This window comes from Lucilia cuprina, chromosome 6, assembly GCF_022045245.1.
Source record: "Lucilia cuprina isolate Lc7/37 chromosome 6, ASM2204524v1, whole genome shotgun sequence".
In the NCBI taxonomy this organism is placed as follows: Eukaryota; Metazoa; Arthropoda; class Insecta; order Diptera; family Calliphoridae; genus Lucilia; species Lucilia cuprina.
The window spans coordinates 37,234,264-37,253,500 of NC_060954.1; the positions used below are offsets into that span (position 1 = coordinate 37,234,264).

Genomic DNA, 19,237 nt, shown 5'->3' on the forward strand with positions numbered 1-19,237 from the left:
AGGCCACCAGCTCAAGAGGGAGTAAATTGGTTACAAATAATCAGGACTATATACTATAGGAGGGAGAAAATAACAAAACAGCAGTATTTAACACATTGCAGACATAAACTCAAATGTTTCAGCAAAAACCAGGTGTGGACATTTACAATTTTCATTTAAGTTTGAAATTTGGAATGGATTTTACTTTCAAAGTTCTTCAATTAAAAGACTATGGACTGGACTAAAGAGTGATTTGTGTACCAGCATATGTATGTATGTATGTATGTATGTATGTATGTATGTATGTATGTATGTATGTATGTATGTATGTATGTATGTATGCATCTATGTATGTATGTATGTATGTATGTATGTATGTATGTATGTATGTATGTATGTATGTATGTATGTATGTATGTATGTATGTATGTATGTATGTATGTATGTATGTATGTATGTGTGTGCATGTATGTTAACAATCCCATGTACCAGTGTATTAAATAGGCTGTCTACTAATCTTCGAAATAGTCTACGATTAGTCTACATTATATACAACAAACAGGTTAGTGCATAGACTAGTAAATATTCTATTCCAAAGAGTATGCCATACAATAGTACGTGAGGTCGAGGGTGAGAAGACTTGAAGAAGGTCTAAACATTCTTCGTATGCTCTTATTGCTTAACTTTTGGCACTGAAAAATGTAGAGCAGACTCATTAACACCTGAAATAGTTCTTTGAATAAAGTCTAGTGCAGGCTGGGATCCACATTAATCGTTTAAGGGTAGGGGAGAAATTTTGTTTTTTACTTATTTTCTTTTTCATTTTTCCTCAATTTTTATATATATTGTATGAAAAAATTTTAGGTTGCACTCCCACGTGGATGCACGCCAATCATAAAGCCTCTAATCCATTGGTTAAGGCCTCAGTAGCATACTACATCCTGATGCTCTAATAGTCGCGTCCCTGGAGATTATTAAAACTTCTACAGGATACTCACGGGCTGTTTTCTTTTCAGACATTACGAAAAAGAAATCGGTCCCTTTTTATGCCTACTGTCAGATATCAGAAACTGCCGTTCCACTAAAGACACTGTGGACAGACGCTGTTGGATTTCTATGGGTTTTTACACATAGCCTTTAGAAGGATGGACATGTGGTCAGCTAGGGCAAGTGGACGGATACTTCAGATTTTTTATGAAGATATGTAAAGAATGGCGTTGTATGCTTGCCACCTCCTAGCGTACTGGGAGGGGTAGTTCTTCGTTGTATTCAGTTTATACTTTTTCCGGTTTAACTATCGCCAACTTGGCTCTAAAAGTTTTATATTTCTTATCTTAAGAAAATTATTTTAATGTTTGTCTTAAGAAAGACCCGTTTTATTGATAAATCAAAGTATTTTTTAAAAGTTAAGTTTGAAATCTGGAAAATCTCAAGACTCATAAGGAATTATTTTATCGTCGATTAGTATAAGCAAACAACATTAAAATAAAAATGCCTTAAACAGAAACAAACAAAATCATTTATCAAAAAATAATCACACACGCATATTCATTCCACAAGAAGTAATTTTATTTTATTATTAAACACTGGTAAAATTTTGTATTGTCTGCAAAATTGAAAGTTTTACCACAGCTGATCAAAAATATCTTACTTGTCATTTATGTATTACTTTGCTTTACATTTTTTTTTGGAATTTGACGACATTGCAATTTTAAGCTTACCCTGGGAATATAAAATCACGGTGGCCATAAATATCACGAAGTAAACATAAAATTTGTTGTTGTTTTTTCTTACTTTTACTCTTGGTTTTAAGAGTTTTGGGTTAAAAAGCATTATTTGCTTATAAATTTATATTTATGATATATTAAACTGAAATATTTCCATATAAATGAAAGTGTTTACAAAGTATATACAATAGAGTGGCAACACAAAAAGAAGCAGAATCTTTCTATGATAAGCCTGATTCTTTACATTGTAAAATATGTCTATTTCATCTAAATATTAGAAACAAAGAGCAAAGTTCTAAACGAAAATTTCTAGACGCAAATTATGTTACTGTTTATCAAAAATTAAAAAATATATATTATGCACATAAATAAACTAAATTAAAATTCTTAAGTTTACATCCAATTACCACCTTCTTTAATTTATTTAATAATCATTTCACATTTGCCTTTTCCACCTTTCATTTGAAATAAAGTGTAAAAACAACATACATTAGCTTATTTCCTCTAATAATAGAAAAGTGGAGCAAATGGAAATTCATCATTGTACTTTTTTCATTCTTAATAAATATTCAACAATTTCCTGTTTTTAATACACACACAAATACATACATACTTTTAATCCCAAACATGCATTCAGAGATTTTAACCACATAAGCGCATTCAAAATTTTTGAAGTGTATTTGACACAGAAACTGACAACAACACTGAAGCAAATGGAATATACATAGTACTCTGAATAAGTGCATGAGAGGAATTGCTGTCAATTTTTAGTTAGAAGTAGTCAAAAACTCAAAATGAAAACATAATACTTTCCTCTCTATAGTGCTGTAGGGTATTAACAACAACACATATACATACTTCAATAAATGACATTAGCAGCATCACCACAATGTCTTGATTTCATTACCCCAGCAAAAATATATTCCATTAAACTAACTCCAACATTATTAAATATTTTTTATTACTTTTTTTTCTCTCTTTTTGCAATACAATTTTTTTAAGGAGAAACTTTTCTATTACTTACATACATACTTAGTTAAAGTATTTTTTAGTATATATGTACATAAGTATGTATTCGTATGTATTGGGTTGGGTTTTTTTGTCAAATATCCTTATTTTATTATTTGTATCCTTAAGTGTTAGTTCACATTAAAGTTTTGTGCAATACTGTTTCATATAAAATTTACATTGTTTGGAAACATTTTAAGTTTAAGTTTAACCGCAACTTAATTGGTTCCTTGGGGCTATAGACTTTATTATGAGCATATGAATAGTTTCATCGTATTCCTTGAAAGCATAATTTGTGGAATGGGTTAAAAATTCCGTTAGAAAGTATAAAGAAAGTATACAAATATTTTATATTAATTTTTTTTTTAGTTAAAAGAGAATGTACATAGAATGAAAAATAAAAATTAATATGAAAAGTTGAAAAAATAAATAAATAATATGCTTAATTAACATTAAATAAAAGTAAAAATCAAGAAAAATATACAAAGTTATTATATACATACAGCTAAATACATAATTTATATTTAAAATTTTCAAATCTTAGATATAGAAGGCAAATGATTTGCCAATTAGTTAAGTACCCATTTGTGACCAAAATTTAAGGTCTCCAAATAAACAACCCGTTATAGATATTCTTGTGGCAAATCGCATACATTTGTTAACCTATTTCATTATATTAATTTTAAAGAAATTATAAAAGATTTGCCAAAACACTCTGCGTTTTAGGGAACGATAATTAACTAAATAATAACAGACAATGTTTAATTAATAAACATTGAAGATTTCATGAAAATCTTTAAACTTAAGTTAAAAACAAGTAAGAAATTATAGTCGGGCGAGGCCGACCATATACCTTATATAAAAATAAAATGTGATTTAGTTGCCATTATAAAGCACTAATTGTACCATGCCCTAGATATACATACTTAAGCCGTTTATTGTTGAATAAAATTGTAGATATTTAAGTAAAATATTGATGGGAACCTTTTATAGGGACTAGGGTCATATGAAAACCTATTATAATAGAATTCGTAAGGGTCATCAAGTCTAGTATAGAACTTGGTTTTACAGCTTTTTGTCGAGATATGAGTATATTAAACATTGTATGGGAGCTAGGTGAAATAATGGACCTATGCAAACTATTTTTAATAGACTTCGTCCCTGCGACAATAGAAAATCATATTCCAAATTTCATTGAATTATCTTCAAAATTGCGATCTGTATGTATGATTTCAAGGTTTACATGGACGGACACACGAACGGATATAGCTAAATCGACTCAGATAAAGAATCTGAGCCGATTGGTATACTTTAAGGTGGGACCATTATTATTGTGCGTTACAATTATCAGCACAAACCCAACATACCCACCCCACTAAAGTGGTGTAGGGTGTAAATATAAAACTTTGTAGAATGTTTTAATTCTTCTTTTTATATCCTACACTACCCAATATACCTTGTGTTTGTGCTGATGTTTGTAACATACAAAAATATTCTTTTGCCTGGCTTTCGTGCAAAGTACTTGTGAGCAAGGTATAGTTCGAAATTTTCAAGATAATTGGATAAAATTTTTCTCACTATCCACCCAAGGTCGAAGCCTATTAAAAATTGCTAAATTCCATGGTCCATTACTTCGCCCCTTACAGTACCCCCCGAATAGGGGCTTTGGGTTCTAATTAAGTTATATGTCCTAAAGTCGGCAAAACGTTTTATAGATGTAATGATCCAGCCTCATTTAACCCTAGCACCCATGCAAACTCCTGTTAAAAAAATTACTTGAAATTGAAAGTTCACTTATAAACACTAATAACACTTTTAAATTCTACAGAAATGATTTTGAAGTAGACGTAAATTCCTTTATCAATATTTAAAAGGATAGGTCTATATTTACCCCTATTCCCCTATGACCCACAGTGGTATAGAAAAAAAAGAGGGAAATAATTCGGTTAATCCGATTTTAATGAAATTTGTTGTCGAGTTTAGGTTTTGAATTTGGACCTTATAGGCCAACCAGGGGCCTGGCGGGGGGTCCACAGATTAGGACACCTCGGCTATGTTAAATTTTTAAAACGATCCTATTTCTTCATTTGAGTTCCGATTTAAAAAAAAATTCGGATATAGAATCTCCTCATCGAGCATATTCGCATTTGAAAATTAAAATTTTTTACCGTCCTTACTTAGTTTTTTGATAATAGCGTATTCCTAATTTTCGCTATTTTTTAGTGAAATTAATTAGGGAAAACTCAATATCTTTTAGAAAATTTACCTAGCACTATTATTTTTATCCATAAGGTTAACTCTTAAATTTGTTACATATCTCCTAAACTATAAGAGATAATTTACGGAACTCAAGGGAAGAAATAGGATCGTTTTAAAAATTTAACATAGCCGAGGTGTCCTAATTTGAGGACCCCCACCGGGCCCCTGGTTGGCCTATAAGGTCTAAATTTAACCTAAACTCGACAACCCCTCCTCTTTTACTGCATACCGCCTGCAATACTTTTAAGTACTATTATATAAGGTCTTCCTTGTTCTTTTTACATGGATGAGATATTTAACATTTAATTGTAAAATTGTTAAAGGAAAAACTAACTAATACGTATACGTCATGTATCGTACACAATAACAAACCAAATACGAATATATAGTCGGATGATACTCTATTACAGTCAAAAACTTGGATTATTTTTTAAATAATAAAATATTTAACTTGCTTTTCAATTCCGGAATATTTTTACTTCCCAGTAAAAACTTGGTAATGACGCAAAATTGTAATCACCAGGGAAACCAAAATATGCAAATGCATGTTTCTTGTGGTGCGTCGTATGGACTCATGGGTAAGATATTTACACGTTTCAGACCAATTTGAGAATTTTGGCATCGATTTGTTAGAGCATATTTTTGCATATTTTACCCATAAGTGCATAATTTAGCATGATTTCACTTTTTAGCATATTTAAGGCATATTTTCGAGTTTTTACAGCATATTTCACTCTTTTAGTGCATAATTTGATGTTTTCGCTTTTTTTCGTTTTTATACATTTTTAATTTTCTTTTCAAAACTTTATTTAAAAAAAAAATAAAATTCTATTTTTTTGTAATTTTTCGTTATGTTATAGTTTTTTTTATTCAATAAAGCATTATATTATAAATCGGACATAAAACCGATTACTTTTGATTTCATGAGACCAAAAAACTAATTATTGGAATTTATGATAACACCGATTAAAATGTCAGTTTAAAAGCTATGAATACAATTGGAAGAAATATGTCAAACTTTGTCGTTTGAAATATGTTTTTTGGGGACCAAACGGTTTCATGTTATTTATTGGTTATCTGAACGTAAAATGGAATTCTATTATACTAGTTCTTCAAACTATGAGATGAAACATTTATAAAAAGATGTTGTAGGATATAGAATATGACATTAAACATTTATTATTTCATTACAATTTCAGTCTTTTTGAGCTTCAATGTTAAAAAATAATAAAAAATTTTATTTTTGGAGCATATATTTTAAATTTTAAGAGCATATTTTGAGTTTTTTAAGGCATATTTAAAGCGCTTAAAACACATTTTTTAGAGCATGTTTTCGGTTTCCCTGGTAATCACTTACCTATTAACAATGACTACTATATATCGTTCTGATTACATAGAAGTACTTCAATAACATCTTATTAATAACATGTAATATAAATACTTTCTAATTCATTAGTAAGCTTCTGCGTTAAGACGTAGAAGTGGCTCTGTTATTTTCAGTCTCTGCTTGTAAGCAAAGGTAATAAGTACAGGCCCAATAGTGGCCTGTCTTGTTGTTACTCTTGAAATTGTATTCAAAGTTTTTGCTAACTACGAACATTTATCGATTAACATTTAATCCTTTTTATTTTTTATGACCAACTCTATGTGCTTATTTTCAAATTTCCTAGAATACATCATAAAATATATCACAGAAATAATTTCCACTGCAAATCCTCTTTTTTCTAAACTCCAATTTTTAATAATTTTTTCCACATTGTATATTGGTATATTTTAGTATTTATATCATTTTAGTAAGCATTCAATAATATTTGAATTATGTCTGTGTTATTAAGGCAAATGGAAATATGAAAAGAAACGAAAACATAATTCCAAACATCGGATGTTCTATTTAAAGTTAAAAATCAATAAAAGGTTAAAAGGATTTTGCTGCAGCACGTGTTTTCAATGTCGATTTTATAGCCTTCTTTTCTCCATACACTCTTTTTATATCTTTCGATTATTTTCCTTTTCTAATGGCTTTGAATTGTATGAATTAGTTTTGTATTTTTTATGCAATACGAATTGACTTTGGATTTTTATTTAAAACAATTGATTTAAATTTTTAAGTAATTTTTATTTTTTTTAATACAGGAGAGTGGATATATATAGGAGTAAATATTTTTGTAATTTTTCTCCACAATCTGACCTTTTCAATGCGAAGCAAGCAAAAGGATTATGACAAGGTCTGTCCGAAAGATAAATATAAAAGCAGACTGATTTTGTATTAATTTTATTACGATTGTTACAAAATCAATCATTCTAGATATTGAACAGAATATAAATAGAAGTTAACTCGAAGAGAACTAAAATAGAAACACAATATAACCAGAATAGAACTAGAACAAAACTAGAAAAGAACTAGAACAGAACTATTCTAGTCCTGTTCTAGAACAGAACTAGAACAGAACTAGAACAAAACTAGAACAGAACTAGAACATAACTAGAACATAACTAGGACAGAACTAGAACAGAACTAGAACAGATCTAGAACAGAACTAGAACAGAACTAGAACAGAACTAGAACAGAACTAGAACAGAACTAGAACAGAACTAGAAAAGAACTATTTGAAACTACTTCCGAAATAACCGGAATTAGTATGGATTTACTGCAAAAGGTCAATATTATTCTAATGGCGATAAATAGCAAGCATAAAGTGAACGCAACAAAATTTGGAGAGTATTCTACAAAAGTTTCTAAATTACTTTTGGAATTATATCCCTGGAAAGAAATGACACCTACAGTTCACAAGATATTATGTCATGGAAGGTCATCATAGAACATAATATTCTGCCTTTAGGAGAGCTTACAGAAGAACCCAAAGAATCGAGGAATAGAGACTTTAAGCATATTCATCAGTTTAGCTCAAGGAAGTGTTCTAGGCAGTCTCAAATGAAGATATTTTTAATAATCTGATTCTATCTTCTGATCCTGTTTTATCTACTATAAGGAAACGTTGGATTTGCTACAAAACGTTAGCATTTGAAAATATTCATGAATTTAAAGATTTACTTTATCTTTTAGATATGGACTACTGTGATACCGATTATTTTACAAAAATTATATTAATTTATAAAAAAATAAATAAAGACTATTTTTATATAAAATAAATACTTGTTAATTTTTTTTAGGGATAAAGAATAAAAGATTAATCGTAAAAAGTGGCTGTAAAAATTCATAAAAATTTAGGTAGTAAAACATGCCTAACAAATGTATGGATGAAAATAATAGTACTAGGTAAATTCTCTAAAAGATGTTGAGTTTTCCCTAATTAATTTGTCACTTAAAAAACATTAGGTAGGCATGTTATATATCAATGGAAAGGTAATTTTGTCTATTTTCAAAACTGTATATAATTTTGAAAATTAAAAATTCGCGGAATACTTTTTTTAAAAAAAATTAAAAAATGTTTTTTATTCAGTTTTTGCGAAGATACAAATTTTTCAAATTGCAATAAAAATTTTATTTATGAATATTTTTTGATGAAATTTTACAGTTAGGTAGATTTTTTTACTCAAAATCCAAAATTAAATAAAAATTTCGAATTTTCTTATTAGAAATCCCGGAATTCCCAAAAAGTTTTAAAAAATCCCAAAAATGGGATTTTTTGGTTTTTTGCCTATTATATCCATACCAGGGGCGGGGTTATCGAAACCCGTTACAAAATGATTAAGAACATATTGGGTCATATAAAACAGGTCACTATAATTTGATATCGACTATGCGATTTGAGAATTTTTGCTCAAAATTGAATTTTATATAAAAAATAGGGTTTTTTTTGGATGGATCTGGTCCCCTCGGTATCAAAAATTTTTAGGTTTTGTTTCATTTATCGTATTTTATGTAAAGTCAGCTTTTCAAAAAGTATAAATTCTATATACATCTTCTTAGAAACTTTTTAGATAACTTAAAAAGAAAAAGATACTTTTTTCCCCAAAAAATGGCAAAAAATCGCCTTTTTTAATTTTTTAAATTAAAATGCCTATAACTTTGGACTCAGTCATGATTTTTACATAATTCTTTCACTGCTTGATATATAAACTTGTTGTTAAGCGAATAAAAAAAAAATGGCGAAAATCGGGAATATTTGGACCCGCTATTATCAAAAAACTAAAGTAAGGACGGTAAAAATTTTAAAATTTTAATTTTCAAATGCGAATATCTCCTAAACTATAAGAGATAATTTACTGCTACGACGACATTTTTTATAGTGCTCGATGAGAAGATTCTATATACGAAATTTTTTAAATCGGAACTCAAATGAAGAAATAAGATCGTTTTAAAAATTTAACATAGCCGAGGTGTCCTAATTTGAGGACCCCCCGCCGGGCCCCTGGTTGGCCTATAAGGTCCAAATTCAAAACCTAAACTCGACAACACCTCCTCTTTGTGCATACCAAATTTCATTAAAATCGGATTAACCGTTTAGAAGTTACCGAATTATTTCCCTCTTTTTTTTTCCTATACCACTGTGTGACGGCGGTTTATCAGCACTATCCAGAATACAAACCATGCTTGTGAAAGACGGACATTAGCAGACTACACAAAGTGTATTTATGTCATCATTTTGCCAGTACGATTTCGTTCATATTCCCTAATCCATTCATCGTCAAGCATCGGAAATTTCATTTGAGATATATGGATCAATACAATCGGGTTCAAAAATTTTTTGTAGACCCATTGGATTTGAATATATAAGAGTCAAAGAAAACAATAAAAGATTTAGTGGAATATTTAAAAAATGAAATAAATGTACTGGAGCCCATTTGCATTAAAATAAAGGAATTCTCTATTAACGTATCATATCAGCTAAAACTTAACAATGATTAATGGAAAGGTCAGCAATGCCATACAGAAACTTCTTCTTCTGGAGATGCTCAATATGTAACGAGAAAAAGTCGCACTTCTCAAAATAAACAAAAGGCGACGTATTAATGAAGAAGTCCTGTCTTTCGATTTTCAACACTCCATGCTAGAATACGATTTTTGGATCACTTTTTACACATAGCATACGACCTCAACATAAGTCTTCGTATGACTTGCAAGGCGCTCCTGTTGATGTGTTGTAAGTTGAGATTTCTGTAGTAGTTTCCATCCAACTACAAAATTTTAATCGAAATTTCTTTGATTTCCATCCACCGACTTACTTTTTACATCAAAAAGTTTTACATTTTGATATGCCTGTTTTGTCTACTTTTCTACTATATGTAGTTTTTATATAATTTGAAATGTCTTCAATTCTTTCTGGCCCTTTTGAAGATACCACTCAAAAACGGAACACAACTCTTCGTAATTTAATGTAATCTCATTGTAGATTTATTAAATATGGTACTTAAAATCTGAGACGTTTACTTAATTACCAATTCTTGTCATTCCGATACAGTATTCCAAAGTAAAAACATTACGAATTGTCTACCTATTAACATTTAGGACTATATTACTATAACCTGTAATTCAGTCATTGATGTTTCTTATTAGTTAATGAATCGAAATCTATCATTAAATATATATTTTTTTCTACATGATCATAAACGAAACAGAACGAAATGATATGTCGAAAAAATGTAGGTAAATAAGTAAGAGTGCTATATTCGGCTGTGCCGAATCTTATATCCCTTCACCATAGTGTATTTTAAACATAATTGATCTTAGATCTAGTTAATAAAAACATTAAAAATATTAGAGTCGATTTAAGCCGAATGTTTCGGCGGCGGCTCAAGCAACTAAATATAGTTCGGCGGCGGCTAAGCTCCGACTCGAAGCCGGTCGACTGCGACCTCTGATTCATTGCTGGTAAACATTGACGAGACGTAGATAGATTTTGTTTTTGTTTATCGTAAAAAAATTGTTTTAAAAAGCACTTGGAAAAAAATTTGTGTTAGTTTAAATTTCAAACTTACATTATTCGCATAAAAAATTATGTACAATAACTCACAATCTACTCTCATATAATTCAAAACGTTTTAAATACTTTTTTCTATTCATTAAAAATATATATTTGCAAAACAAAAGGGAAATTATTTTATTTAAAAAAAAAATGCAAATCATATTTTTTTGCTGTGTATTTTTTTGTATGTTTGGATTCCAAAACATACAAAAAAAAAAACAGCTGAATAAAACAAATACATCTACACACACGTGTACATCTTTTTTCTATGTAGTGTTTTTGTTGCTTTTTTAACAATTTTTTGATGAAATTTTCAGAGGTTGTCCTCGGATTTTTGCTCATATCTCCGTTATTTACCGACCGATTTTGCTGATTTTAAATAGCGATCTTCTCGAAAAGATGTCTAATAGAATTATTGAAGACTCGGATCTCGTCGATATCTGGGGTCCTCTAAAAACTGATTTCGACAGACAGACGGACATGGCTTAATCGATTCCGCCATCTATAAGGATTAAGAATATATATACTTTATAGGGTCGAAAAATTATATTATAGAAACTACAAACGGAATGACAAAATTATATATACCCTTCTCACGAAGGTAAAGTGTATAAAAAATAGTTATAAATTTCTGAAAATTTAAGCATAATAGGACTTTCAATTATAAGGATAAGCAAACAAATAGAAAATAGGTAAATATAGGATTTACTACGGTATTCAAAAAAAAGGCGGACCAAGGTATGGTAAATTTTGTATCACAAAAATTTTAGATGCCTATAACTCGGATATTATAAGAGATAAGTAGTAAGTCTAAGCATATTTTTTCAAGATCTCGTCGAGCGCTTCCCACCAAAATATATTTGGGTGAAAAACAAAAAATGGCGCGTTTTCAAAAGTTTTATATGTCGTAGGTACCCTACTTTGAGCCGAGAAATGCCACATTTATTTCCAAAAAATTTCATTCTGCCCCACTATGGGTGCCCACCAGAAAACTACTTTAAGACCCTTTACTCGCCTAAAAATACAAGTATAGTAGTGAAATTCGACTCAAATATGTTCCTTGCTAGCCAAAATCGCTTAACCAAGTTTTATGTGGATCGGGCCTTAAAAGACCCCTCCCCAATATAAGGTCCCCATCAGAAAATTAATTATTGGGCTTGAACGAGTAAAGCGATGAAATTCAATATAAACATGACTTGTAGGAACCAAGATCGTTCTACAAAAGTTTACGAGGATCGGTCTACAATTGACCCTACCTCCATATAACCCCCTTCAAAAAATGGCTTTAAAACTCAGTACTGGCTTAATGAATTTTTTTTTGAAGTTCGACATAAACCAGTTCCCTATCAGTAAATTACTTTATCGCTCATTAATGGCTTCAAAATTCTAGTACAGCGCTGACACTGATAAGTTCTATAGGAGCTTAGGTATATATAAGTTTGTCATTCCGTTTATAATTTCTATAATATAATTTTCCGACCCTATAAAGTATATATATTCTGGATCCTTATAGATAGCGGAGTCGATTAAGCCATGTCCGTCTGTCTGTAGGTCTGTTGAAATCAGTTTTTAGAGGACCCCAGATCCGAATCTTCAATAATTCTGTTATACATGCTTTCGATTAGATCGCTATTTAAAATCAGCAAAATCGGTCGGTAAATAACGGAGACATGAGCAAAAAACCGAAACAACCTCTGAAAATTTCATCAAAAAATGTCATATTTTTTTCATGCTTTGTTAAATAAGCAAAAACAACACTATATTAAAAGAAGTTAGAGTGCTATATTCGGCTGTACCGAATCTTAAATACCCTCCACCAGCTACTTCTATTTTATTACTTTCTAATTGATCAAATATTTGTAGAATAAGTTTCTCATGTCTTTAATAGAAAAGATACCAAAAGTAAAAACTATTACAATTCCAAGATTTATTTAACATTATAAATTTAGTAATTTGCATGTATGTATGAGTGTTGAAAAGATTTAGAGATTTTCAAATTACAAATACATATATAATGTTGTTCAACACAAAGTGATAATGCTCTTTTAAATACGGTTAAAGCGCTTTTAGGGGCTGGACCTAGTATAGGAGAAATAGAACTATACAAAACTAATATTTTGCAAATTATGTATCAATAGCTTAATTTGGTAATAAGTAATGTGCGTTTACGAGATTTTCGTAAAAGGACTTTGTATGGGAGCTATGTCCAATTATGTACATAAAGACAAAATTTCAGAATTCTGTATCTATATCATTACTTTCTAAAAAATATTGCGATCTAAGTGATTTTCCGGACCTATAATGAGAGCTCATGACAAAATATGGACCCGGTCGTAAAACAATTTTATAGTGAATTTATGTATATAAGAGCAATTATTTTTGCTAATAAATCCATAAATATTTGGTTATGAGTTATGTGCGTTTTTTTGATTTTCGGAAGGGAACCTTTATGTGTGTTTTTCTAAAAGAGACCTTATATGGTAGCTATGATTAATTATGGACCGATCGGAAAAACATTTCACAATATTATTTCTCTGTATATGAGCAACACTTGTGCCAAACACCATGCGCGTTTTAGTTATTTTCGGGAGGAGACCTTGTATGGAGCTATGACCACGATAAAACGAACCAGTTAAAAACTGCTTCGTTTTATCGTGAGCGTGTTTTACACAGACAGACGGTCTCAGATATCGGCGAGATCCGAATCTTTAATAATTCTGTTAGACGTGCTTTCGAGAAGATTGCTATTTAAAATTAAAATCAAAAAATGTCATATTTTTCATGCTTTGTTAAATAAGCAACAACAACACTGTATATTGGATACAGATGTACACGTGTGTGTAGATGTATTTGGTTTTATTCAGCTGTGTATTTTGTTTTGTATGTTTGGATGTTGTTGGCGTCATTGAGTTGTGTATTTTGTTTTTGTGAATTCTGTTCGTATATTTGGATGTAGGTTCGTTTTATTGCATTGTTAATTTTGTTTTTCGTTATATATGTTTAGATGTCTGTTGGTTTAGATGCTTTGAATATTTTGTTTTTTATTTCGTTTAGTCTTGTTGTTGTTCATTTTGTTTAGCTTTTGCTGTAATAATAATGTAGTCGGGAAAAAATTTAAAATTTATAAAACTAAGATGTTTAAAATACACTATGGTGAAGGGTATATAAGATTCGGCACAGCCGAATATAGAACTCTTACTTGCTTTCTTTTATTTTACTAATGACAAATCTGCCCCATCCCCGCATTTACCCCATGGATGGGGCAATATCGCCGTTTTTGGTCAGTGCAATAAAGTTAAGAAATATGTACATGAGAATGAAAGATTGAAAGGAATAAAACTAAAGCCAACATATCTAAATATCCGAACCAAGAAAAAAATTAAGAACATGTATTGTGGTTTTAATTTGAGGCCGCCTCAAAAAATAAGTGGCGTATGGTCCCCTTCTACCCTTCTTGTAATGTTTAATCAAGCAAAAATCAATTACAATTAATTGTAATTGAGGTTTTACCAGTTACAAATACTTTTAATTTGTAATTAACCGCTCGCAGTTACCTGTAATTGAAATTTTTTCAATTACAATCACTTGTAATTGTTCTTTAGGTATTATAAATTATAAAGTATACTGTTATGTAGTTACAATTATCTGTATTTGACAAATTAAATTGTAATTTGCAAAACTTCAATCACAAATCATTATAATTAATTGCAATAATTAAATAATTACAATTATTGATATCGGCAAAGCTTTAAATATACATTCAAACGTAATTGTAATATAAAATGTAATTATTACAATCCAAGCCTGTCGAAAATATATTTGACACCACCAGTTTATAGTCTTAAGACTTCAGGTATTGGTCCCACAAAACTATATGTATATATTCTGGGTCATTTGCTACTATATCCAGACCGATTGTCTGTCTTTCTGTTTAAATCATATTATAAAACAATATCGGACTACGAATTCACCTAAGCCCCGTATAATTGGAATGGAAATCCGGAATACAGTCTCTAAATATTATGTTAGTTTAATGTACCCTCAAAATGGGATAACATCGAACTGTATTTTATCTAAGACCTACATATATTCTAGCAAAAAATGGTGCCTCTTTGGAAGCAGATTTTCAGAAAGTTAATTATACCTTACATCACTATAATTGGGAGGGTATTATGCGTTTGTGCTGATGTTTGTAACACCCAAAAATATTAGTCCTACATCCACCTTAAAGTATACCAATGACTTTCTAAGTCGATTTAGCTATGTCCGTCCATCCGTCTGTCTGTCTAACTATCTGTCTGTGTTTGTTTGTCCATGTAAACCTTGTGGACAAGCTGCAGGTTACAATTTTGAAATAATTTATTAATAATTTGGTACATATTCTTTTTTTAGTCCAAGGACGAAATTGGTCCATTATTTCCCCTAGCCCCCGAATAGGATCTTTTTACTCATAATTACGTTAAATGCTTTACTATGTTAACAAAAATCCGCAAAATTTAGTTTTATAGAACTTAAAATCGGGCCCCATTTGACCCTAAGACCCATACAAACTCTTCTTTAGAAAATGACTTGAAGGTCAAAATTCACTTATAAACACTAATAACACGATTAAATTCTACTTAAGTAATTTTAAAGTAAATGTAAATTCTTCTACCAACATTTATAAGGATAGGCCCATATTTACCCCTACTCACCTGTGAGCTCTCTTGTAAAAAATTTTGTCAACAAAAAGTAAAAATATTTCATAATAAAGTTTAAAAACGAATAAAATGCTTTATTTTTAAAAGAATAATCCAAATTTTTTAACATAAGTACTGACTTGTGTAGGTCGGCCATGTCCGACTATACATTTATATTTGTTTTCGATTTGTTTTTATTCTACTCCACTGTGCAACTTGAACTATTTTTGTAGGTCCATAAGTACTCTGGCAAGTTTTTTGTATTCATTATAAATATTTAAAATTTTACAAATATGTATTAACATTTCCATTTTAAACTTTCGTTAAAAAGAAAACCACGTTAACCCAGATTTCCATAACAACTCATTTATTTTTGTCATGCTATCTACGAAATGTAGGCGTAAATGAATTAAAACATTGCAAATTGAAGTAGAATTAAAAAAATAAAAATATTATTTTCCTTCATAAGATTAAGCTTAAGGGCTTTAATTTATGAAAAATATTATTTTATTTATAAAGATAATGAAGTCTATAAAATTTTCATAAATATTGACAATTTATTATTTTACATACATACTTATATATTTACTTTAATCATTTTGTGATTAATAATAATAATTTGTCTATATGAAGATGAAAATGTGTTAAAATGTATGTATTTAATATGTTTGCCAAAGGCTTTTAGGCATTATCTATCGAAATAATTTAATTAAATGAAAATCAAAATCATATAAACATAGATAAATAAATAGAAGCAAAAATAATTAAACATCATTCCTCTAAACATTGCCATTTCTTGGTCGAAGGTCTTAAATTGCTACAAGTTTTAAAAGCCGTAAGACTTTATCTAACAACTATCTTTAATCCTTAGGGGAAAGGATATAAACTCATATAGACAAACTCGTACGATGATTACTAACATGAATGTATATTAGTTTTAGCAAAATGTATGTATGTTATGTTTACTTTTGTGGTCTTCTATAAGCTTAAAGTTTATTTCTGGGGCTTTTCTATGGTTATAAAAAATTATGATGGGGTTTTTAGCTTCCATTTTTTTGTTTTTGGGGTTAAAATATACATAATTTAAGGTTATGAAAGAGATATAGTCATAGCAAAGGATTAATACTATAGTCTCGTATTTAATATGAATAATAAGAAACAAAAAAAATTTCTTATAAGCCTAAGTTATCTTATTCTCCATAAATATTGTCATGTTAACCAAGTGAAGATGACATTAAAATAACATTTGCAAACAAGTAAGAAATCGTAGTCGGTAGAGGCCGACTATCCTACACCTGTTACAAAAATAAAATGTGATTTAATTTTCATAGTAAAATAAATTATGAAGTTCATGAGGGTCATCAAGGCTAGTGTTTGGTTTTGCATAATTATGAACTTAAAAGCCCTATTCGGCGGGTTCAGTTGTATGGGGCCTAGGTGAAATAATGGGCTGATGTTAACCATTTTGGACAGACAGACATAGCTAAATCGACTCACAAAATGATTTTGAGCCGATTGGTATACTTAAAAGTTTATATAGGATAAATATTATTGTGCGTTAAAAACATCAGCACAAAGCTGATATAAAAACAAGTCAGATTTCTATATTCGGCTGTTTAAAAAAAACAGTTTTTATTTATTTTGTATCTCTGTACACATGTCACACATAGTATACACAAACAAATATAAACTGTAGAAGAAAGAAATATTAACCGTTGTCCTGTACTACCACCATCAAGCTATATTACCGCCCTCAAACAAATATGAGCTGTATTACCAACATATTACTGCTTTATCTCATTGTTGTTGTTTTTATGCTTTTATTTATAATTTGTTGAGGAAATTTTCAGAGGTAGTCTCAGATTTTTACCCATATCTCAGTTATTTATGGACCGATTTTGCTAATTTTCAATAGGAAACTTCTAGAAAGCATGTCTGACAGAATTATTGAAGATTTGGATCTCAAAGATATCTGGAGTCTTCAGAAAATTTATTTCAACAGACAGACAGACAGACAGACAGACGGACATAGCTTAATCGACTCCGCTATCTATAAGGATCCAGAATATATATACTTTATAGGGTCGGAAAATTATATTATAGAAATTACAAACGGAATGACAAACTTATATATACCCTTCTCACAAGTTGAAGGGTATAATTAAATTAAACAATAAGTTGTATATGATCACATGTTACCCTACAGTATATAGGTATAGCTTGAATATAATTCAGCACACAATAATAAGATGGTAAATTTCCCACATGTTGGAAGGTTGCTAATGTAACTCCAATCCCCATAAATGGAGAGGCTATTATCTACCAGTCAGTATTCCTATCCGAAAAGTAGTGTAATTGCATTCAGCATTTGGGATATAGAAATTGGCGGCTTCAGATATCTACAAGGCATTCTTTTAAAGTTTGCATTTCTTCAAAACTAATTGTCTCTAATGCCGGTAGAAACTTCTTTCGATTTATACCAAGGATCTGTTTATATGTGTTGTATAGATAGGACCTCATCGAAAGATTTTCAGATAAATTTATGCTGTTTCACCAATTTTGGGGTAAATATTCTGTGAGTTGAATTTCTTGATATTCAGGGAATAAGAAATCATTGTGACATTTATTTTCTGGACCACACACATACGTACATATATATTTCATACATTATGAAATGACCTCTAGCCACCTGACTACCCAGGTGACCGACCATTTTAACATGGGCTTGTCTGCGAGGAAGTCAATCGTCACTCTACACTCTACAAAGAGACAGTAAAGAGACGATTGCCTCCGCTCTCGCTTACAAAGGGGACACTAAAGTGACGACTGTCTTTCGGAAGTACAAAAAAAACAACTATTAAGAGTATAATCTCTAGGTTACTTGAGGACAGTAAACAGATGACTTACAAAGAGGACACTAAGGTGACGACTGTCTTCATTCTCGATTACAAAGAGTACATTCGTGACGAATGACCCAAAACATACGAATTACGATCATCCAGGTGGTTAACTATTAATGGAAATTAATAGTTAAGCATTGACTCTTTGTCGAACTGCTGAATATTATGACACACACCTTTAAATTTTTTCAAAAAAAAAAATTATAAAATTATAAAAATAATAATATATTAGTGTGAAAACTCTATGTTTTCAAACAAATTGTGTTTTTGAAATGACAACGATTAGTTGTCGATATCACAACGATTTGTTGCCGAAATGACAACAATGCATTGCCGAAATGATACAAAGCGCAATCGAATAGTAAATTTTATACACATCCGTTTTCTTTTGACAACGTATGAATTAATTTCAGTGTCTATCAGTTTTTTTCTTCTGTGTATAAGACATATGCTGTTCACTCCATCTGATCTTCTTAGAGACTATATTTTAAAATGGAATAAGACTCTCATGAACGGATCGGTGCTTCAAAGTTTATTTTGGGAAGAAGATTATTATCGGATACAGTAGGAGCACCTGTTCATCCTCCAATAACCTATTTTAAATTTTTAAGATAGATTTTACAAAACTTTCTTTTTTCACTAAGATCAGGAGTTTCAATTGGTTTTGAATACTCTAATACAATTTAAAAATATATATGGGTCTTTATTTGAATTCTAAAACATTTTTCTTTATATATTGAACTATGTATTTCTAAATT

General features: G+C 30.0%; 1 protein-coding gene across 2 annotated transcripts in view; it reads left to right on the top strand.

Moving 5' to 3' along the window:
* Positions 1 to 19,237, top strand: part of LOC111681074 (probable WRKY transcription factor protein 1) — a 46,252-nt gene that overhangs the window by 15,681 nt on the left and 11,334 nt on the right. The window lies entirely within an intron of this gene.